The sequence below is a fragment of the Grampus griseus genome (assembly GCF_964374135.1).
Source record: "Grampus griseus genome assembly, chromosome: 1".
NCBI classification, from domain to species: Eukaryota; Metazoa; Chordata; class Mammalia; order Artiodactyla; family Delphinidae; genus Grampus; species Grampus griseus.
In genome coordinates, this window is record NC_139017.1 from 119,840,889 (window position 1) to 119,865,451 (window position 24,563).

The following is a 24,563-nucleotide window of genomic DNA, read 5'->3' on the forward strand; positions in this document are numbered from 1 at the left end:
TTTCTAAGCACTCATAACTCTAAGAATAGTTGCAGTCCAATTGCATAGTTTCTATTACATAACAGGTTTGTTCTCTGAATCAGCATCACCTTTATATCTTGCTGAACTGACATATGTATTCTTGAAGAAAATTTGATCTTCCCCTAGTTTTCCTCTTAAGAAAACCAGAGTCCACCTATTATTACTAATTTCTCCTATTTTGAACATTCTCATATTTTAAAATAATAATAATAACAGCTCAGTTTACAGGTCTCATTATGATTTTATGTAACGTTTCATAAAATTAACTTCTACAACAAGCTTATAATTAATATATTTTTGAACAATTACTCTGAGCTGGTGCTGTCCAAGGTGCTGAGTATACAGAGTAATGCAGATAGGACTTTCAAGGTGTTTGCATCCTAGAGTAGAAAATAAGCAAACCACATGAGGTACTATTGATTTTTCTGTTCTATAGGTGAAGAGACTAAGGCAGGTTGAACTTAGGTTTACCTCACTTTAGATCCTGTGCTTTCCATAGTTGTCATTTCTGCATTTTATCAAGGGAAATAGGGAAACTCATCAATAAAGAGAGTTCAATGAAGTATTGGTCCATATTTTGTGGCTGAAGGCATGATGCCAAATTCTGGAATCAACATTTCTCATTTCTCATAAGTTTACTTTCCAGCATTAGCTTGGGAAAAAAAAAAAAACACTTTGGGTACTGTTTAAAAGAAAGATTTTTCAACTCTGTCTTCAGACAGTAGGTCTGTGATAATCTGCATTTTTAACAATTTCTTGAGTGAGTCTATGCAGATGACTTGTGAGCCCAGCTTTGTGAAATGTATTTGATAGTAGTAAGGTCTGCAAAATGTTAAGGGAGACAGTCAGTAATTAAGCTAATGGGTCCATCAGACGAGACAGGAATGAACAGGGCCAAGAAAGTGCAGCATCAAAGAGAGCTCTTGATGAGTTAGAACACTGAAAAGGTAAGGATGCAACCTTGACCTTGACATTTTTTAAATCTCAGACAGTGCTAGTTGATTTGTATCTGTTGATCTATGTCCAAAGTCCAGTTACTGGGCTCAGGACTCCATTGGATTTCATCACTCAGGGGAGCCTCAGTTCCCTGATCATCAGAGGCACACTCATCATAAGCCTCGAACAAACCTCTTCCTAAACCTGGAGAAGAGGTCATGACCACATTACTTTTAATGTCAATGACCACAGACTAATTTTAAATAAAGTGTAAGCATCCTGTTTTTATCCAATTCTAAGGGTTAGAAATTTTCAAGCATCACAGGATTTGAAGAAGATGGAATACACAAAAATAAGAGAAACATTCAGGATAAAAAAAAAAAAGCATTATAATGATCTCTTTGAATTCACTTGAGACATAATCCATAAACCTAAATATAGTATTTAGTATATTACATTGAATGAAAATACTGTTTTTGCTTATCTTTGTTGACTTCATTCTAAATGGAAAAAGTCAGAAGAAAAAAGTATTAAAAACAATTTGAAAGATTTGTGCTGCTCTAAAGTCTCTTTTGTAGATAAGTAGTAACTTATTCATAACTTCAAGGTTTTATATCAGGCCAGAGCAAATTCTTTGTGTAAATTTTAAATGACATTTAATTACACTGTTTTTTGGAGGCAAGTGGATTTTTAAATTCAAGTAGTTTACTTTATTGGTCTTTTGTCTTTGTATAGTTTGAGGAAAAGGAGAGGTCCATTGTTTTTATTTTTTTTTCCTGTCTCTTGAGAGGGAATGATTTCTAGAAACTATTCATTTCAAAGATCTTTCGTCATGCTTCTACTGCAGCTAAGTCTTGAGAACTCCTTTTAAAGACACCAGGGAAGAGTGTTGAAGAGGAATCTACTGACAATCCAAAAGCTCACTGAAGTCACCTTTTCTAGCATCAATGTCTGAAGGGTCTGATCTAGCAACAAGTTAATCGAAATAAATGAATCCTGCTAGTGAATTAATGTGTTTTTACTGGGATTCACTCGTTTTAAATAATGTTGCTTCTTCTGTGGCCTAATAACTTAAGTCAAATTATGAGAATTACAAATTTTGGCAGACGAGCAGGTGTTTTAGGGAAACCCCCAAATCTCATCCCATAGTTGAAATCTCATTTAACTTATGGCAAGATTAAGAAGTGATTTTGAATATGTCAGTGTGTCCACTGGTGTTTCTTAAGTTTTAGAAAAACTTAAGCGTATATTTTCAGTGATTTATAGGGGAGGAATAAGTGCTGATAATTTCATTTCATCTCATCTATGATTCTCTTATTCTTTGAAAAAACAAAAAACAAGTATTTCTCCTATATTCTGGTAGTTATATGCTTAGTATTTTTCTCTCCTACTCTGTCTATCAATTATGAATTTCTTGGGGCTTTTGTCACAGTACTTACTTCATAGATGCTTAACAGATATTTGCTGAAGGGATTGATGGATGAATTAATAGGAAATTTAGTTTGTGATTGAATAGAAATAATTTGTCTATGGAAGGAAGGAGGCAAAGAGGAGAAATGCACAGTAAAGGACTTCTTGGGGGCTTCCCTGGTGGCGCAGTGGTTGGGAATCTGCCTGCCAATGCAGGGGACATGGTTTGAGCTCTGGTCTGGGAAGATCCCACATGCCACGGGGCAACTGGGCCCGTGAGCCAAAATTACTGAGCCTGCGCGTCTGGAGCCTGTGCTCCGCAACAAGAGAGACCACGATAGTGAGAGGCCCATGCACCACGATGAAGAGTGACCCCCACTTGCCACAACTAGAGAAAGTCCTCGCACAGAAATGAAGACCCAACACAGCCATAAATAAATAAATAAATAAATAAATAAATAAATAAATAAATAAATAAATAAATAAAAAGACTTCTTGGGACACATAATCTGGAAACAGGGTGAAAGCATGCGTAATCACCAGCCCCTGCTTTCATCGCATGTGGAGTGGCCAGGTAGAAAAATCTACCACTTGTGCTATCATGAGGCCAGGGGTGCAGTTTGCAGGTCTTACACTTAATAACTGTTTGACCTTGGAAAAGACACTTTAATTCCTATTCCTCATTTTAAATATAGGTCTTTGTATAAAGCTACTTTCACAGACTCATGATAATGAAAGGCACGTACAATTCTGTTTGAACCTTTTAGCCCTTCTTCCCAAATAGCCAGCTGCCCTATATCCTGTGCTTTGGGAGGAGGGTAATGATTTTATTTTAAAACTTTGCAGACATATTTCCTGAGTATCTGTCTGGAAGCCCTGTGATTCACTCAGGCTTAACTTACAAAGTGGCAGATCTCTCCCTTCAGGGCAAACACATCCACTGGCTGCTGTGTTTACAAAAACAGTGAAGACATATTCCTCTTTCTCCTTTAAAGTTTATTCATGCCTCCATGTGCTCAAGGAGGCATGACTAAGCTGCATGGCATGAGGAAGTCTCAGGAAGTAGAAGTCTTTTAATAGCTATAGAGCCTAGATCTAGCAATACAGATTGATTAAAGTAGCACAGCTCTTATCATTTACTTTGTGCATATAAAGGTAATTTTTACATATAAAAATGGAACCTCCCTCTATCAGGCAGCATCCAGGCACATTTTCACATTATTTAGCTGCATAAGTACTGAACTGAGAATCAGGAACTGTGGGTTGGGTTTATGTCTCTGATTTGTTTTTTTGACTTTGACTTAGCCCGTGACTGACTATGAGGGAAAAAAAGCATAACAAAAACTCTGTATGCTTAATAATGATCAAGTATGTACCACTTCCACTTCCATCAAAAATAAAAGAAAAAAAAATCCCACAATCGCTGAATTCATTTTACTCCTTTAGCAGCTTTTACTCAATTTAAAACTTCAAAAGCCAAAAGCGTAATATTTTTTAAACATAAATTTGACCATGCTTATAAGTCTCTGATAATTCTGACACTGCATTGCCTATCGGAATAACTCCTAAACCCCATAGAATGGCATTCAAAGCCCTTCACAAATTTTGCCTCAGCCTACCTCAGAACTGAGCAAACATGGACAGAGCAGGGTCATTCTCTTTCTTCCCTCATCTCTTAACCTCCTGCCTTTCTCTCCTCTACCCTCTGTACTTGTTACGTTGAACTACTCCCTGTCCAGGAAACATTTCAAGCATTTCCTTCATACTTTCTTTGCTGATGCTGTTCCTTCAGCTTAGAATGTCCTTCCTTTTTATACCCCCTTTTTTACAGATGACCCAGAAAAACTCTTCCCTATAGCTTTCTCTTACATTTCTCTCCTTCCCCAGAAATACGTGCTCCCTCAGTCATTTGTAAGCTGCCATAATAGTGTGTATATAACTACATTGTTGTATTTAACGCACTTTAATGTAATTTTTACCTGTGTGTTTCCCTTGCTAGACTTTGAGATCTCTAAGATCAAGGAATATTTCTTGTTTATTTTTAATTTTCTTGTGCCTTCCAGAGTTCTTATTTGTACTAAGTGACCACTCAATATTTGATGGATGGTACTGAATTTCTGGTAATTATTTTAATGTTGTTTTTGTTTGTTTTTAGCAGAATTGAGACAATGGAACTGATTTGAGACAATCATGATTCCAGCAAAAAATCACAATTTAATTGGTACTTTTCAGTATGAGGTAAGCATAGTATTAATACTAAAAACTACCTTTCTTGAATGCTCACTATGTACTTGGCACTATGCTAATGATTTTAGTATTATTTAACTCAATCCATTTATTATATCTGAAAGTGAGTATTGTCTCAATTTATGGTTGAGGAAAATGAAACTAAGAGGGGACAAATTGGTTGATCAAGATATCGGAGTTAATTAATGGTACAGCCTGGGTTGGAATTCAAGCTTTTTTTGGTTCCAATCTGTATGAGTCCTCCTCAATTCCTCTCTGTTCTTTACTCTTCACATCCAATGCATTGCCAAGTCTTGTTGATACTACCTCTCTGGATAGAGTCCCAAGTCCATGTGTTTTTCCCCATCTCTATTTTAGTCCTAACTACCATCATTTCTTACCTGGACTATGGTAGTAACCTCATCACTCATCTACCTGTACTTACTCTTGCGCCTTACTCCACACCTTATTCTTTACTCATTCCTACAGTCTTTAAAACACACACACACACACACACACACAAACACACACACACATACACACACACATTCCCATGTTACCTTCTGCTTAAAGCCTTCCAGTGGTTTTCTACTGAGATTACAATAAAATAAAAGGCCTATGTAAACTGGCCTTTGTCCCTGACGTCATGTTTTGCTCTTACACAGAATTCTCCAGTTGCATGGGCCTCCTGCTCAAATCTTTGTTTCTCAGATATTTCAGCCGTGTTCTTATCTCAGGGCATTTGTATTTGCTGTGCCCTCTGCTTGCAAAGTTCTTCCTCTAGGAAACTCCATGGTTGGATCTTACTAATCATTTAGGTGTCAGAGAGGCTTCTCAGATAACGATTCTACAACCTCCATTACTTTCTGTCATGTTACTGTGTTTTCATCTTTTGGGCACTTATTGCTTTTTGAAATCATCTAATTTATTTACTCTTTCTTCCCATAAGAATCAAATCTCAGGATGGTAGAGATTTTGCTAGTACTCTTCACTGCTCTAACCCCAAACCTAATCAACAAACATATTTCAAATTATTTCATGCCATTGATAGGTAGAGTTATAGAAAAACACACATGATTTCCAGTTGCAATTTTCAAGCTGATTTGGATGTCTGAATCATTTTCTTCTATCCATGCTATATTGGAAAAGGAAGTTAAACAGGCCTGATCTAAAATTCTAGTTCCATCATTTACTGAGTTTGTGATGTTGGGCTCTTTTACTCAATTTCTTTATCAGAAGACTTCCTAAAACACAGTATGACAATCTGACAAATGACTGGCATACTGCCTGGCACTCAATATTTCAGAGCTATTTTTATGTGTAATATCACAAAAGAGATTCAAAGAAGTACCAAAGCCTAGTCCTGGAAAGATAGCCAAGGAAGGCTCAGTGGTGAAGTAAAGGTACAAACTGGGTTGAAAGGATTTCTATAGAGAATAGAATAATAAATTTTAAGCAGTGAGAACTGTGCTATTAAGGATACACGTGTGGAAAATGAAAGACTTCTTTGGTATATTAAGGGTAAAAAAGTTTTACTAGATTAGAAGACTTTATTTAGAGTAGTGACTTAAAAGATATTTATGGGAAATATGGCAAAAAAAGAGACAGAAATCATGGAGATTTTTAATTCTTATGCTAATCTACCTACAACTTGGAGTTTGCTAATGTGCTTTATTTTATAAAAAATAATAATAACCTGAATTTTTCAAATTACTATATCCATATATTAATTTAGTTTCTGTATTCACCTGAATATACTATATTGTATTATCATTGCCATGGTAGTAAATAACTAATTTTGTTATAAGTATTATAAATAAATTCTAATCACTAAAAAATATTATATATATCATATATAAAATATGTATTATGTGGTTGTTTGTATACATATACATGTATACTAGCCATGAATAAATGATGAGTTATAGTTGTTGGGGAAACATAAATCTTGAATCTGCAAATTCAAGACTGAATCTCTTGAATAAATATTCAGATTCAATTGTACTTAATTCATTGTTAACTGGAATATCAGTTCATACAGTTTCCATGGCTACTGTTTCATTTTTTGACTCAAATCAGGTACTGTTAAACACAATTTATGAATTGTTTATATTTTAAGGAAAAATATTAATTAATAAGATCTGTTGCTTTATATTTTTTATGTCTTTTTCCCCTCCTTAAGAAATAGAATAGATACAATAATTTTAGTTGCAGTATTTTTAAAGAAAATATTTGATTAAATTTTTGGTGATCAGGTTGGGGAGTAGAGAAAGGGAAAAAAGGGATTAACTAGATTATAGGGTCTCCCTAGGTGCCAGATACTGTGCCAGGTATTTTCACACATTATTTTAATTCAGTTTTATAGCTCTGATGACATGAACACAATTATAAGCTTAAAAAGATAATGAGTGTCTGAATTCAGAGGCAAGGATCCATATAAGGCTTTCAGGCTGTGCTGTGTTGTTTTGTTTTGTTTTCCTGAATGATCAGTTCAGGCAACGTAATAGTACTGTTCCATACAGTCTTAGAAAAAGACTTAGAAAACATTAGAAATTGATACTGAGACAGGTGGTTATTCCAAATGTATCAGAGACATAAAAATATCTGGGTTTAAATACCCCTAGGAAAAAGACATTGAGGAGTGCTGAGGAATATAATCAGAATACCTGGAGATAACTGCTGATTCTGCCTCTGATGTTAGTCAAGTCACTGCATCGGAGGCTCAGTATCTTGATTTAGAATAAAGGTTTATTAGGTAGGATAATGGCTAAATTGCTGCAAAAGCACCTGTAAATATAGTGGTTGCAGTGCAATAGAAATTTATTTCTCATCCTAAAAATTTTGCCAGGGACCTGCATTTCTTACACACTTTTGCTCCACTATCACCTAAGGGATTTTTCACACCTTCTTGGTTGTAGTTATGTTCTTATGTTGATACCATGTCTGAGCTCCAGCCTGTGAAACAAAAAGGGGGTGGGGGGAATGGAGTCAAGGGCAAACCATTTCCCTTTCAAGCATCTGAGGTGTCCTTTGCATTCATAATTTCTTTTTTCATTCCATTGGTGAGAACTTAGTCATTTGACCATACTGAGTTACTAAAGAGACTAGGAATTGTTAGACTAATTGGATGGTCATATGTCTCAATAAAACTTAATAGTTATAGAAGAAGGGACTAATTGACTTGGGGTGACAATATGCAGTCTACCACTACAGAGCTGATATTTCTCTCATTGACTTGTAAAGGCAAGGAATTTCTAGCAGGCACCAAGAACAAATGCCTAACTATTTCTTGCTTTTTAGGAGGCAAGACACTTCTGTCTCAAGACATTTCTGGGATATATATATATATATATATACTATTTTAAAATCTCTTTTATTTTAGAAAAATCATTTCACTAAAAAGGATTTGTCCTCTTCGCCCTCTCTACATCCAAGATCATATTTTACAGTTGTATGACTCCTGGTAGGCAGTGTACTGCAATGGTTCTGTAGTATTTGCAGAGCTGTGGCAAATTTCCCCAACATTATCTGATATGTGTTGGCAACTGTCCTCATTCCTACCCCCAATTTCTTACACAGTGAAGTTACAGTTGGTTAATTACTTTCATTTAGCCAATTGTTTTTGTAAAGGCTGAGTTAGAGACATAAAACCTGTAGGATTCCTCCTGATGGATAAAATTTTGCTTTTGATAATGGTTATTAACTATAGTGAAAAACAATCTCACATATTAAATATGACTTTATTCCAATTTCTGAAGTTTTCTACTTATATAATAATTCTATCTAAGTAATCATACATAACACTAGTACATGTATTAGGCATGTACTGTGCAGTTTTTCAGCTTTCATAGTCATTTTATATGTGGTCAACTCTAAATTTTAGTGTAATCAAGTTTTCTTCTAAAATATATATTAAAATAAATGTGACACATGAAATTTACCCAATACAAATATAATGCAATGGAAAAGACTTTTGTTACCCCAGACTTCAGCAGTACAGCTCAAAGATAGATAATTTTAATAGTTTGTGGTTTCCAATACAGAAATGTTTCATGCTTAGATATGCATTTCAGTCATCTTTAAGGAACATGGAGGAATATACCACTGGCATTGTTCCATACCTTGTCTTTTTTTCATTTAATCACACATATTCTAGTGCAACAAGATCTAATCCAGTTTACCTGAAGGACTACATTATTTCATTGTATAGATGTACCATCATCTATGTAATTAGTCTGTATTAATGCGCTTCTAGATTGTTTCCAGATGTTTGCTATTATGCATAGACCTACCATTTACATCCCTGTGCATAAATATTTTCTACATGTACAAATATACTTGTAGGAGAGATTCTTAGAAGATTTATTATTACAAAGTTTCATTTTACTCTCTGAATTTTTGTTTTGTTTTGTTTTCATTGTTTGCTTAAAATTTGAGAGGAGTTGTAAAAATACAAAGTAATATAATAAGATATAATACAACATTGCATGTGTGTGCATATTTCCATAATTTTTATCCCTTTGTCTTTATCTACCTGCTGTAAATTCTAGTACAGAGTGTTTCTACCACCACCTCACCCCTAACTTGGTAAACCATTGCTTATGGCTGATTGCTCCCAGGTGGATAGTTTCCATCTAGGAATTCCTTTATGCAGTCACCCATTCCTGAAACACTCAACTGTTTACATTTTTCTCTGCCTGCCCCAGGACCTAGCCTCACTCTTCAAGTTTGGCTGGGTTAGCAACCTTTTAACGGTCCTCTTCATTCTCCAAGATATTCTTCTCTTTTAAATAAGAGAGAGAATGAGAATAAGTCCTTTATAGTTCTTCAGTATGATCCTATTTTTACCTTAAAAAAATTATTGCATTCTTTCTTAGTTTTCAGCAAGTATTCAGATTTTTCATCTTTTTTTATATATATTTGCTGGTCACTTCCTTGGGAACCAGAAAATGAATCACATTCTATAGTGATTTTGCAGACAGAAACCAGTTTCTAACTCTCCTGGTGACTGCCTTTAATTTTGAAGTGAATGTGTCCAATGTATATCAAATAATCACGTTGTACACTTTAAATATCATATTATATCTCAATAAATCTGGAAAAAAAAAAGTGAATGTGTCCAATTCAACATAGTTCCCTAGTTACCAAAGCAAAAAAAAAAAAATACTTTTTACTCATATTCATGTAGAATAGTTTATTTGATATACTCTTCTGTGGCTCTCCACAAAATTCTCAGATTTTTAACCTATAAATCCAAATTATTCTATTTTTTTAACATCTTTATTGGAGTATACTTACTTTAAAATGGTGTGTTTCTGCTGTGTCACAAAGTGAATCAGCTATACATATACATACATCCCCAATATCCCCTCCATCTTGCCTCTCTTTCCACCACCCACCCCATCCCACCCCTCTAGGTGGTCACAAAGCACTGAGCTGATCTCCTCATGCTATTTTATATTTGGTAGTGTGTATATGTCCATGCCACTCCCTCACTTCATCCCAGCTTACCCATCCCCCTCCCCATGTCCACAAGTCCATTCTCTACATCTGCGTCTTTATTCCTGTCCTGCCCCTAGGTTCTTCAGAACCATTTTTTTTTGATTCCATATACATATGTGTTAGCATATGGTATTTGTTTTTCTTTTTCTGACTTACTTCACTCTATATGACAGACTCTAGGTCCATCCACCTCACTACAAATAACTCAATTTTGTTTCTTTTTATGGCCGAGTAATATTCCATTGCATATATGTGCCACATCTTCTTTATCCATTCATCTGTTGATGGACACTTAGGTTGCTTCCATTTACTGGCTATTGTAAATAGAGCTGCAATGAACAATTTGGTACATGACTCTTTTTGAATTATGGTCTTCTCAGGGGATATGCCCAGTAGTGGATTGCTGGGTCTTAAGGTAGTTTTATTTTTAGTTTTTTAAGGAACCTCCATAATGTTCTCCATAGTGGTTGTATCAATTTACCTTCCCACCAACAGTGCAAAAGGGTTCCCTTTTCTCCACACCCTCTCCAGCATTTATTGTTTGTAGATTTTTTCATGATGGCCATTCTGACCGGTGTGAGATGATATGTCATTGTAGTTTTGATTTGCATTTCTCTAATGATTAATGATGTTGAGCATTCTTTCATGTGTTTCTTGGTAATCTGTATATCTTCTTTGGAGAAATGTCTATTTAGGTCTACAGCCCATTTTTGGATTGGGTTCTTTGTTTTTCAGACATTGAGCTGCATGAGCTGCTTGTAAATTTTAGAGATTAATCCTTTGTCAGTTGCTTCACTTGCAAATATTTTCTCCCATTCTGAGGGTTGTCTTTTGGTCTTGTTTATGGTTTCCTTTGCTGTGCAAAAGCCTTAAAGTTTCATTAGGTCCCATTTGTTTATTTTTGTTTTTATTTCCATTTCTCTAGAAGGTGGGTCAAAAAGGATCTTGCTGTTATTTATGTCATAGTGTGCTCTGCCTATGTTTTCCTCTAAAAGTTTGATAATGTCTGGCCTTACATTTAGGTCTTTAATCCATTTTGAGTTTATTTTTGTGTATGGTGTTAGGAAGTGTTCTAATTTCATACTTTTACATGTACCTGTCCAGTTTTCCCAGCACCACTTATTGAAGAGGCTGTCATTTCTCCACTGTATATTCTTGCCTCCTTTATCAAAGATAAGGTGACCATATGTGCGTGGGTTTATCTCTGGGCTTTCTATCCTGTTCCATTGATCAATCTTTCTGTTTTTGTGCCAGTACCATACTGTCTTGATTACTGTAGCTTTGTAGTATAGTCTGAAGTCAGGGAGCCTGATTCCTCCAGCTCCGTTTTTCGTTCTCAAGATTGCTTTGGCTATTCGGGGTCTTTTGTGTTTCCATACAAATTGTGAAATTTTTTGTTCTAGCTCTGTGAAAAATGCCAGTGGTAGTTTGATAGGGATTGCATTGAATCTGTGGATTGCTTTGGGTAGTAGAGTCACTTTCACAATGTTGATTCTTCTAATCCAAGGACATTGTATATCTTTCCATCTATTTGTATCATCTTTAATTTCTTTCATCAATGTCTTATAATTTTCTGCATACAGGTCTTTTGTCTCCTTCAGTAGGTTTATTCCTAGATATTATTTTCTTATTGTTACAATGGTAAATGGGAGTGTTTTCTTGATTTCACTTTCAGTTTTTTCATCATTAGTGTATAGGAATGTAAGAGATTTATGTGCATTAATTTTATATCCTGCTACTTTACTAAAGTCATTGATTAGCTGTAGTAGTTTTCTGGTAGCATCTTTAGGATTCTCCATGTATAGTATCATTTCATCTGCAAACAGTGACAGCTTTACTTCTTCTTTTCCAATTTGCATCCGTTTTATTTCTTTTTCTTCTCTGATTGCTGTCACTAAAACTTCTAAAACGTTGTTGAAGAATAGTCGTGAGAGTGGGCAACCTTGTCTTTTTCCTGATCTTAGTGCAAATGGTTTCAGTTTTCACCTTTGAGGATGATATTGGCTGTGAGTTTGTCCTAATGGCCTTTATTATGTTGAGGAAAATTCCCTCTATGCCTACTTTCTGCAAGGATTTTATCATAAATAGGTGTGGATTTTTGTCAAAAACTTTCTCTGTATTGATTGAGATGATCATATGTTTTTTTCTCCTTCAACTTGTTAATATTGTGCATCACATTGATTGATTTGTGTATATTGAAGAATCTTTACATTCCTGGGATATACCCCGTTGATCATGGTTTATGCTCCTTTTAATGTGCTGTTGGTTTCTGTTTGGTAGTACTTTGTTGAGAATTTTTGCATCTATATTTATCAGTGTTATTGGCCTGTAGTTTTCTTTCTTTGTGTCATCTTTGGTTTTGGTATCATGCTGATGGTGGCCTCATAGAATGAGTTTGGGAGTGTTTCTCCCTCTGCCATATTTTGGAAGAGTTTGAGAAGGAGAGGTGTTAGGTCTTCTCTAAATGTTTGATAGAATTCGCCTGTGAAGCCATCTAGCCCTGGGCTTTAGTTTCTTGGAAGATTTTTAATCACAGTTTCAATTTCAGTGCTTGTGATTGGTCTGTTCATATTTTCTATTTCTTCCTGTCTCAGTCTCAGAAGGTTGTGCATTGCTAAGAATTTTTTCATTTCTTCCAGGTTGTCCATTTTATTGGCATAGAGTTGCTTGTAGTAATCTCTCGTGATCCTTCATATTTCTGCAGTGTCAGTTGTCATTTCTCCTTTTCATTTCTAATTCTACTGATTTGAGTCTTCTCCCTTTTTCTCTTGATAAGTCTGGCTAATGGTTTATCCATTTTGTTTATCTTCTCAAAGAACCAGCTTTTAGTTTTATTGATCTTTGCTATTGTTTCCTTCATTTCTTTTTCATTTATTACTGATCTGAACTTTATGATTTCTTTCCTTCTGCTAACTTTGGGGGGTTTTGTTCTTCTTTCTCTAATTGCTTTAAGTGTAAGGTTAGGTTGTTTATTTGAGTTGTTTCTTGTTTCTTAAGGTAGGATTGTATTGCTATAAACTTCCCTCTTAAAACTGCTTTTGCTGCATCCCATAGGTTTTGGGTCGTTGTGTTTTCATTGTCATTTGTTTCTAGGTATTTTTAAATTTCCTCTTTGTTTTCTTCAGCAATCTCTTGGTTATTAAGTAGTGTATTGTTTAGTCTCCATGTGCTTGTATTTTTTACAGATGTTTTCCTGTAATTAATATCTAGTCTCATAGTGTTGTGGTTAGAAAAGATACTTGATACGATTTCAAATTTCTTAAATTTACCAAGGCTTCATTTGTGACCTAAGATATGATCTATCCTGGAGAATGTTCCATGAGCACTTGAGAAGAATGTGTATTCTGTTGTTTTTGGATGGAAGTTCCTATAAATATCAATTAAGTCCATTTTGTTTAATGTATCATTTAAAGCTTGTGTTTCCTTATTTATTTTCATTTTGGATTATCTGTCCATTGGTAAAAGTGTGGTGTTAAAGTCTCCTACTATGATTGTGTTACTGTTGATTTCCCCTTTTATGGCTGTTAGTATTTGCCTATGTATTGAGGTGCTCCTATGTTGGGTGCATAAATATTTACAATTGTTATATCTTCTTCTTAGATCGATCCCTTGATCATTATGTAGTGTCCTTCTTTGTCTCTCGCAATAGTCTATTTTAAAGTCTATTTTGTCTGATATGAGAATTGCTACTCCAGCTTTCTTTTGGTTTCCATTTGCATGGAATATCTTTTTCCATCCCCTCACTTTCAGTCTGTATGTGTCTCTAGGTCTGAAGTGGGTCTCTTGTAGACAGCATATATATGGGTCTTGTGTTTTTATCCATTCAGCCACTCTATGTCTTACAGTGGGAGCATTTAATCCATTTACAGTTAAGGTAGTTATCAATATGTATGTTCCTATTCCCATTTTCTTAATTGTTTTGGGTTTGTTATTGTAGGTCTTTTCCTTCTCTTGTGTTTCCTGCCTAGATAAGTTCCTTTAGCATTTGTTGTAAAGTTGGTTTGGTGGTGCTGACCTCTCTCAGCTTTTGCTTGTCTGTAATGTTTTAAATTTCTCCATCAAATCTGAATGAGATCCTTGCTGGGTAGAGTAATCTTGGTTGTAGGTTTTTCTCCTTCATCGCTTTAAATATGTCCTGCCTGTCCCTTCTGGCTTGCAGAGTTTCTGCTGAGAGATCAGCTGTTAACCTTATGGGGATTCCCTTGTGTGTTATTTGTTGTTTTTCCCTTGCTGCTTTTAATATTTTTTCTTTGTATTTTATTTTTGATAGTTTGATTAATACGTCTTGGTGTGTTTCTCCCTGGATTTATCCTGTACGGGACTCTCTGTGTTTCCTGGACTTGATTAACTATTCCTTTTCCCATATTAGGGAAGTTTTCAACTATAACCTCTTCAAATATATTCTCAGTCCATTTCTTTTACTCTTCTTCTTTTTGGATACCTATAATTTGAATGTTGGTGCATTTAATGTTGTCCCAGAGGTCTCTGAGACTGTCCTCATTGTTTTCATTCTTTTACCTTTTTTCTGCTCTGCAGTAGTTATTTCCATTATTTTATCTTCCAGGTCACTTATGCATTCTTCTGCCTCAGTTATTCTGCTATTGATCACTTTTAGAGAATTTTTAATTTCATTTATTTGGTTGTTCATCATTGTTTGTTTGCTCTTTAGTTCTTCTAGGTGTTTGTTAAATGTTTCTTGTATTTTCTCTATTCTATTTCCAAGATTTTGGATCATCTTTACTATCATTATTCTGAATTATCTTTCACGTAGCCTTCCTATTTCCTCTTCATTTTTTAAGTCTGGTGGGTTTTTACCTTGCTCCTTCATCTGCTGTGTGTTTCTCTGCCTTCTCATTTTGCATAACTTACTGTGTTTGTGTTCTCCTTTTCACATGCTGCAGGTTTTAGTTCCCATTGTTTTTGGTGTCTGCCCCCAGTGGCTAAGGTTGGTTCATTGGGTTGTGTAGGTTTCCTGGTGGAGGGAACTAAGTGCCTGTGTTCTTGTGGATGAGACTGGATCTTGTCTTTCTGTTGGGCAGGTCCACGTCTGGTGGTGTGTTTTGGAGCGTCTGTGGCTTTATAATGATTTTAGGCAGCCTCTCTGCTAATGGATGGGGTTGTGGTCCTGTCTTTCTAGTTGTTTGGCATAGGGTGTCCAGCACTGTAGCTGGCTTGTCATTGAATGAAGCTGGGCTTTAGCGTTGAGATGGAGATCTCTGGGAGATTTTTGCTGTTTGATATTATGTGGAGATGGGAGGTCTCTGGTGGACTAATGTCCTGAACTTGGTTCTCCCACCTCAGAGGAACAGCCCTGATGCCTGGGTGGAGCACCAAGAGCCTTTCATCCACATGGCTAGAAATAAAATGGAGAAAAATTAAAGAAAGAAAGAAAGAAAGAAAGAAAGAAAGAAAAAAAGAAAGAAAGAAAGAAAGAAAGAAAGAAAGAAAGAAAGAAAGAAAGAAAGAAAAAGAAAGGAAGGAAAGAAGGAAGAAAGAAAAGAAAGAAAGAAAGAAAAAGGAAGGAAGGAAGGAAGGAAAGAAGTGAAAGAAAGAAAGATAAATAAATAAATAAATAAAATAAAAAGTTATTAAAATAAAAAATAAATATTAAGAAAAAAATTTAAAAAACAAATAACGGATGGACAGAACCCTAGGACAAATGGTAAAAGCAAAGCTATATAGACAAAATCACACACAGAAGCATACACATACACACTCACAAAAAGAGAAAAAGGGAAAAATATATATATATATCTTTGTTCCCAAAGTCCATCTCCTCAATTTGGGATGATTCATTGTCTATTCAGGTATTCCACAGATGCAGGGTACATCAAGTTGATTGTGGAGATTTAATCTGCTACTCTTGAGGCTGCTGGGAGAGATTTTCCTTTCTCTTCTCTGTTCACACAGCTCCTGGGGTTCAGCTTTGGACTTGGCCCCACCACTGTGTGTAGGTCACCTGAGGGTGTCTGTTCTTCACTCAGACAGGATGTGGTTAAAGGAGCAGCTGATTCAGGGGCTCTGGCTCACTCAGGCTGGGAGGAGGGAAGGGTATGGAATGCAGGGTGAGCCTGTGGTGGCAGAGGCCAGCATGATGATGCACCAGCCTGAGGCGCACCGTGCATTCTCCCGGGGACGTTGTTCCTGGATCACGGGACCCTGGCAGTTGCGGGCTGCACAGGCTCCCGGGAGGGGAGGTTTGGAGAGTGACCTGTGCTTGCACAAAGGCTTCTTGGTGGTGGCAGCAGCAGCTTAGCATCCCATGACCGTTTCTGGAGCTCCTTTAAGAGGAGCTCTTAATCCCCTCTCCTCAGACACCAGGAAACAAAGAGGGAAGAAAAAGTCTCTTGCCTCTTGGCCAGGTCCAGACTTTTCCCAGACACCCTCCAGGCTAGCTGTGGCGCACTAGCCCCCTTCAGGCTGTGTTCACGCAGCCAACCCCCATCCTGTCCCTGGGATCCGACCGAAGCCCGAGCCTCAGCTCCCAGCCCCCACCCGCCCCAGTGGGTGAGCAGACTCACCCTCTTGGGCTGGTGAGTGCTGGTCGGCACCGATCCTCTGTGCGGGGATCTCTCCACTTTGCCCTTTGCGCCCCTGTTGCTGCACTCTCCTCCATGGCTCCAAAGCTTCTCCCCTGCCTATCCCCCATCTCCACCAGTGAAGGGGCTTCCTAGTGTTTGGAAACCTTTCCTCCTTCACAGCTCCCACACAGATATGCAGATCCCATCCCTATTCTTTTGTCTCTGTTTTTTTTATTTTTTGACCTACCCAGGTATGTGGGGAGTTTCTTGCCTTTTGGGAAGTCTGAGGTCTTCTGCCAGCATTCAGTAGGTGTTCTTTAGGAGCTGTTCCACATGTAGATGTATTTCTGATGTATTTGTGGAGAGGAAGGTGATCTCTGTGTCTTCCGCCATCTTGAAGCTCCTCCCTTTCCCTTATATTTTATAATGCATCATACGTTTTTTCCTCTCTCTGCTGAGAGCTTTCCATTGGAAATATCAATTAGATGTACCATATTTTCTTCTTTCAATTTATTTTATTTTTTTTCAGCGATTCTCTTATAAGCCATTTCTGGGCAAGACACAAAATAGGGTATGGGATTATACTCCTCTGGTTAATTTGGTGGATGGAAAGAGCATTTTTTTTTTATATTCCAAGAGTGCTTCTACTACTGTTACTCTAGGCTAAACCACTCACTATTTGTTGTAGATAAACTCCCTTACCCACACTCCAGCAATAGCCTTGCTCAGTATTTTTAAAATTTCAGGCATTGTACTCATACAGGGAGAGTCATGTTACAGCTGCTGAAACTACATGATTTGGGCCATGAGTAATGGCTAGACACTAGCCAACTGGTCTGCACCTATTGGTGTTTCCTGACCACTCTTCCCATGCATCCCCTCTTGTTTGCCTACTGCCTGTTTTGCTGTTACTGCTTTACTCCTATATCAGGTAAAGTGGACATCTATTGTGTCGAGGGTTGAGGAGAGCTGCTAGTGCTTCTGATTCATGGTTATGACCTTTTGGGTAGCTATTTAATAATGCTCCCCAACACTACCACCATTTGGAGAGCTCTAGTCTGGAAAATATGAGCTGAATGCTTACCTTTAATGGCAAGGATGCCCACTAAAGAACCTTTCCAAATTACATTGCTACGCCCTGGACAACCTAAAGCAGTGAGAGAATAAGGAAAAGAGATGGTTAAAATTCGCAACTGCTACCAGTCAATCATCTTTGGCCCTTTTTTGTGCCTGGTTGGGTACCTGCTAACGTTCCTTCTTAAGCTTCCTAAACTTTCTAAGCTTAGATTTCTCAGTTTTTATGGCCATATCTGAGTATGAATATGCATTAACTAAACTTGCTATATTATTTTTGAACTCAGTGGTTTGTTGAAGTTAGAAGACTGCAGCTGATACTCAGTGCATTATTTTTCCTTGATGCCAATAAATCTCAGATAGTGCCCTGTCTGGGTATCTTTTTCTGGTTCTACCTGCCCTACCCAACCTAGGACAGAGTTTCCTGTTTTCGCCATATACACTATGCTTATCTCAAAATTAACATTTAAAACACTGAATGTTTCTGTCTCTTGAAATGGGTAGTACGGTTCTTGATGGAACAAAACAGTACTTCTCAAGTGCATACATAGCATCAACCAAATTTCCCAACAAAAGTTGGCTAAATGATTTACCTACCAAACATCTCCAGGAAGATAAATGACAAATTATCGCAGGAAAAATAGATGTCAACCATTTTATGAAAAACCCTGAAACAGAGAATTTATTTTTTTTTCAAATCTATGATTTTGAGAGCTGGAAAATATTCTCTTTTCTTAATTTTCAAGTTGCATAACTTATATCTGCTTAAGGAAGTAGCACAGCATATACTTACTTATCTTTGCTTCTAAAGGCTTATCTGAAAATCATGCTGCTAAGAATGGGAAGTGTGGTTAATGGCTGCTTCCAACAGGGATAAACTAAACCTAGTTGGAAGAAACAGGATAAAAATAAACAGATTTAACAGATACTGTTCCTGAGAGGAAAATTTAAAGTACACTTTATTAAAATCAACTCTTGTTGTTAAAACTGGAGAATTATTATATATAAAGTTGAGAAGGAATAGAAAGCTATGAAAAGGAAACAAAACCATGCAATGTTCAGGGATGTATTTACTCACCTCAGTATAAATTGCCAAGGAAGGGGAGGAAATAAGAATTTTAAAATTGCAATCTTCAACTTGGCAAGTCTCCATGTGAATTTTGACTAAATTTGTTCTGAAAGTAGAACAAACTGATTTTTCCAGGTGTATTTGATTTTTGTCTGTGTAATACAGATCCCATCCTTGTCCAGCTTCATAAGATATAAGGGAAATAAAGCTATTAAAAAGTGTTAGGTATCTAAAGCCTATAGCATTAGCTTATACATGGTTCAATAAATTATGTAAAATAAATACTTTTCTAAACAATATTATCTGACAATGACAATAATGATCTCTAACATGAATGGAAAGTCAATTTTTCAGAAGCTAATCGATCGCTTTCAAATCCATGAATAAACTGCAACCACTTTTTTTCTGTGATAAAGTAAGTAAATCAGCCAGATGTAGCTTTAGTTGTTGAACTAATGCTTTGATTTTGTTTGAATAAAATACTGCTGAAATTTTTAAGAGAAAGAAAATTATATAAATGAATGTAATATCTAGCCTGCAGCAGCAATGTATATTAATGGAGATGATTATACAATTCACACTTCTCATTTCAGAGCATTGGTGCCTTAACAAAGCCCATCTAAAATGCTTACTGAAAAGGTAAAGCTGCAGATTTCTCTATTTGCTATATTCTTCTATTGCCAGCACAAGTTTTGTTCTCTTTATTCTGCCCTCTCTGTTTATATTCAGAAGTGATAAATTTTCCCTGTTTTATATTTTATATTTGGTTTATCGATTTATTTGTATTCATTTTGCATGTACAAGGGGATAAGTCTATAGAATAATGCAGCTGATATTGATTTTATATTGCTATTGGGCATATACTGCATATGAAGATTGTCTGATCTCTAACTTAATCACAGGGAACTATTGTTAAAGGGAAAGCTTTCTTCATAACAAGGAGAGACCTATGTCTTTGTGAGATTTATTTAACTATAAACCCATTATATAGCATTAATATATAATTTTCTTATTTTCTGCCAAAGTTAGATGAGATTTATTGTATATAGCTATTGAATTTGAGCAAAAGTGAATATATAAGTAAAGAAGTTTTTATGTGATATGACTTAAGCATATCTAGGTAAGCTATCAATGTCTTGATAATGTTGTGGATACACAGAAAATAAAGAAACCATATTTCAGAGGAATAAATTTTTATGCTATTTAAAATTAAAGTTATGGAAATAAAATAGCATTATGTGTTAGTTCCACCACCTGATGTAGTAGTTTGTTGAAGGCAGATGGAAAAACTCTATGTTGAAAGCTCACAAGAAAACTTCCTGCAACATTCCATGAATCTATGGCTATATTTATCTTCTTTTGTGCTTAATCTAGGCCTATAAAAAGAGATATATCATTTTCTCATTATAATGCCATATTCGAAGTACTCCATTTATATTTGTAACGTCTTTCATATCTATTTCTGTATGTAGTTTAATTGCATACTTGGGCTTTGTAGGCCAAGAAAAAGAAATAATTAAGGACAATAGAGTGCCCTACTGCTGACTGTCTGTGTTTGAAATAGGCCAGTTAGCATAGAAAACAATAGGTTTTTATGAAAAGACCTACAAGTGTAGTATATTCCTTTCCTTATTATTTAAACTAAACTTAAGATGGTATTTGCTCCTACTAATTGAGTTAAATAGATCTACTCCAAATCGACTTTAAGATAAGTGATCAACTTTATTTTCCTTCTGGGATCACTTCTTGCCCATCTTTTATATAAAAAGTTGCCATGGCATATTTTAATATTACCTGCTTTAAATAGCCAAAAAATCTGGGATCTTGTTTTACTCATCTTGCTACATTTTCACAACTTAGCTGAAGTTGCAGCATAGTCATGTATCAAAAAATGCTATGCATTCACCTTTGCACATAAAGATGCCACTTATTGCAAAAATTTGACCACATTTTTTTTACATTCACTGAAATATTAACCAAGAAAGAATTTACTGAAGAGAAAAAATATTGAAGCAGCACTTTGTAATTATTGCCTCTTATGAAACTTTTCCAAAAAATGGTAATTTATCATCATATATTTTGTTTTTTTAAAAATTAAGCATAGTAATTTCTCTGGTAAGCCAATTAAGTCATTTTATTTCCCCCCACAAAACTGTAAATGAATATTTTCTAGTTTAAAAAAAGGAGTTTTGTCAGTAAATACAGAAGAAAGACCAACTATAGAAGAATCATTCAAAGTTGCACTCCACATATAGCATTAATTGACATGATATAAATTACTGCCAAGAGTCTTAGAAAACTAGACAAATATGCTCAGAGAGAAAACAGAATTAGCAGTTGGCAGAATTCCTCTATCAAATGTCACTTTGTCATCACGCACTATCAGTGGCATATAATATAGAAGAAAAATTAATAGCCCATATGTGTCTTAATAGATACATTAAATTAGAGTCGTCTAAAACAACTAATATCAAAAATATGAATCAGCCCTAGGCATATGTTTGGGACCTATATAAGGTTTATTTTTTAACTTTTTATTTTGAAAGAATTTTAGATGTATAGAAGGTTTGCAAAGATTGTACAGGGAGCTCCCCTATATCTCAGTTTCCATCTCATATAACTGTAATAAATTTATCAAAATTAGGAAAATCTTATTAGAAAGTGATATTAACTAAATTATACTTTATTCATATTTCAGCCTTTTTTTTTCACTCCTGTCCCTTTTTATGTCCCAGCATACAATCCAGTTTACCATGTTGCTTTAAATCATAATTTCATCTTAGTTTCCTTGAATCTGTGAAAGTTTCTCGGTCTTTACTTGTCCTTCACAACATTGACAGCTTTGAAGATTATTGGTCAGGTATTTTGTAGAACGTCTCTCAGTTTGGGTCTGGTTGATGTTTTCCCATAATTAAACTGAGGTTAAAATTTGGGGGAAGATTACAATAGAGGAGAAATGTCCTTCTCATTGCATGAGTATATGATTTCAACATGACTTTTGCTGGTCATTTTAACCTTGTGGATAAGGTTAAGGTGATGTCTGCCAAATTTCTCCACTGTAATGTTATTACTTTTTCCTTTCCATATTCTATTTCTTAGAAGCCAGTCACTCATTCTATTCCACATTTAATGAGAGGGGAATTAAGCTCCACCTCTTGGAGGGAGAAATATCAAAAATTTATGGATACAGGTTAAACAACCATAGTAATTAAGAAATATTTGCAGGGAGATACTCTGAGGTTATGAAACTATTCTGTTTTTCCTTAAAGTTTACTTGCTATTTATATCATTCATTTTCGGAATTTGCCTGAAGCAATTATTACTGTGGTATTTTAATGGTGATTTTTCTATTTCTCTCATTTCTTCTACATTTATTACTTGGAACTCATCTGTAAAGAAGATTTTTCCCTTTCCTCTATTTTTTATTCAATAATTTATTTATATCAGTATGCACTCATGTACAATTGACCTTTGAACAAAATGAGTTCGAATTGTGCAGGTCCATTTACAGGAAGATTTTTTTCAGTAATAAATACTATAGTAGTACTACACTATCCCTGGTTGGTTGAATCTGCAGACGTGGAACCTCAGATACCAAGAAACCATGAATATGTAGGGCCAACTATAAGTTATATGCAGATTTTCAATTTAGAGCTGGTGTCCCTAAGCCCCTAGTTGTTCTAGGGTAATTGTATATTTATTTTATTCTTTGAATTATAATGCAATACTATAATGAGTTATTTTGCTCATTAGATATTCCAGCTTTGGACATTGGGAGCCATTTTAGGTTGACTGCTACATCATTTTGAAATGTACTCAGTTTTTTTTTTTTCTTTTTCAGTATTTTCTTATTCTTGGCACTACAGGACAGGAGGCTGCGTTCATCTTGTATATTGCAAGTCACTGCCTTAGAATCAGCCATTGCTCTAAAGAGCTCTGCTCCTTTTATTGGCAATTGGAATTTTAGAATCCAAGGTCTTGGCACTAAGTGCACTCACTTCACTTGGGGAGTCACAGGTTCTAGATCTCTCAGATAGAGCTAAGAAATATATGCATGTATTCTAACCTATGTATACACTTAGATATATATGTATATGTATATACATATATATTTAATTCTGCATCTGTTTATCTCTTAGTGTATTAAAATAAACATGAGTTCATACTGATATATCCAACTCTAGTCCATTACCAAAGATAGGGTTCATTCATGCTTTCCACCTTGCTTATATATGTATTTATATAACTTTTTTCTCTGATTATGAGAAACCTAGTCCCCATCATTTACAATTTATTTATCTATTTGTTCAACCCTAGTATATATGTAAATTAATTTCAGAATTGGTAAATGAATCCCTGTAACAAATTTACCAACTAAAGTATACTGTTATTATAGAGTTTTATTTCTTTTTACTCTTCAGCCTTTATCTTATCAAAACACTGTTTTCTTTTTTTTTTTTTCCCTTAAAATGTTTTATTACATTATCCTAAGTGTTTTCTCACATTTTGCTAGGCCGAATGGGTAACAGCCGAAGTGCCCTTAAGATGATCATGGAGGAATTACATGACGTTGATAAAGCGATTGACTTTGCCAAGGAACAGGATGACGGGGAACTCTGGGAAGATCTGATTTTATATTCCATCGACAAACCACGTAAGCAGAAAAACCATCTGCAGTCACAACCTCTTTCTCTCCGTTTAGCCAGCTGTGTCTAGAGTAGGAATCATCTCAAGATGCACTGTTACAAATATGGTGAAGTATCTATAATAAAAATAGGCCAGGTACATAGTAATGATTTCCAGTACTCTTCCTGTGCAGGGAAGCCTGGAGCCTCATCACTTCATATTAGCTGAACTTGATAAAGAACACTTGGTTGAAGCATATTTCTACCTGCTGCACCCAAATGGAACAGAAGATTTTGGTTTTGTTTGTACACAGAGGGCATTTATTTTGAAAGTGTATAGTCTAGCTCTTATCGAGTCTCTTCATGGAAACCCATAACCATTACTGGACATTGACCATAGCTACTGTAGCGTTGAGCCTCTCTTTCCTGCCCTGTTTTATCAGTGCAGCACCAGGAGTCTATATCTGCTGCCTCTCCTTGACCATCTGCCTTGGGTCTCCCATTTCGGAAGGAAACAAAGGCAGTCACCTAACAGTAACGCAAGTCCTCTTTTAAAGATATAGATATGATTCAGAAACTAGCAGTCGTGGTTTAAAATCTTTCCCCTTCCCTTTTTTTTATTTTTTGGTCGGAAGGCTTATCTGTTTCAAGATATTCAAGGTCTAGAAACCGCTGTTATGATTGTTTTTTAATAAGAGATTCAAGAGGAGGGTGTTATTCAAGTCCATTTCAGATTAAGGTAGCTATATGCACAGATAGCTTGAAGAATCTAGTTTAGCATCATAGAGTGGTGGGCTAAGGATCTTAAAGGAGGCAAAGTTGGGGTAATGAAACACACTGTGAACCTGGGCCTGCCCTGGGTTTGAACTTGGGTTCAAAAATCGCTAGCTGTGTGACCCTGGATGAATTCATTAATCACCCCATTTTCCTTTTCTGGAAAATGGGAACAAATAGCATTCCTACCTTGGCAGAATAGGAGAAAAGTATGACAGCTGAGCCATAGTAAATTCTCAAATACTAGTTGCCCGCCTTTGACATTACAAACTGTGTTCTGAAGTAATCATTTGTTCTCCATCTCATTTTTTTTTTAATCCCTTCTCATTTAGCTTCTCCTTCGAGGAAGGTAAAGGAAGATTAGTTCCTAGGAGGATTTAACAATTCAAATGCTTTTTAACACTT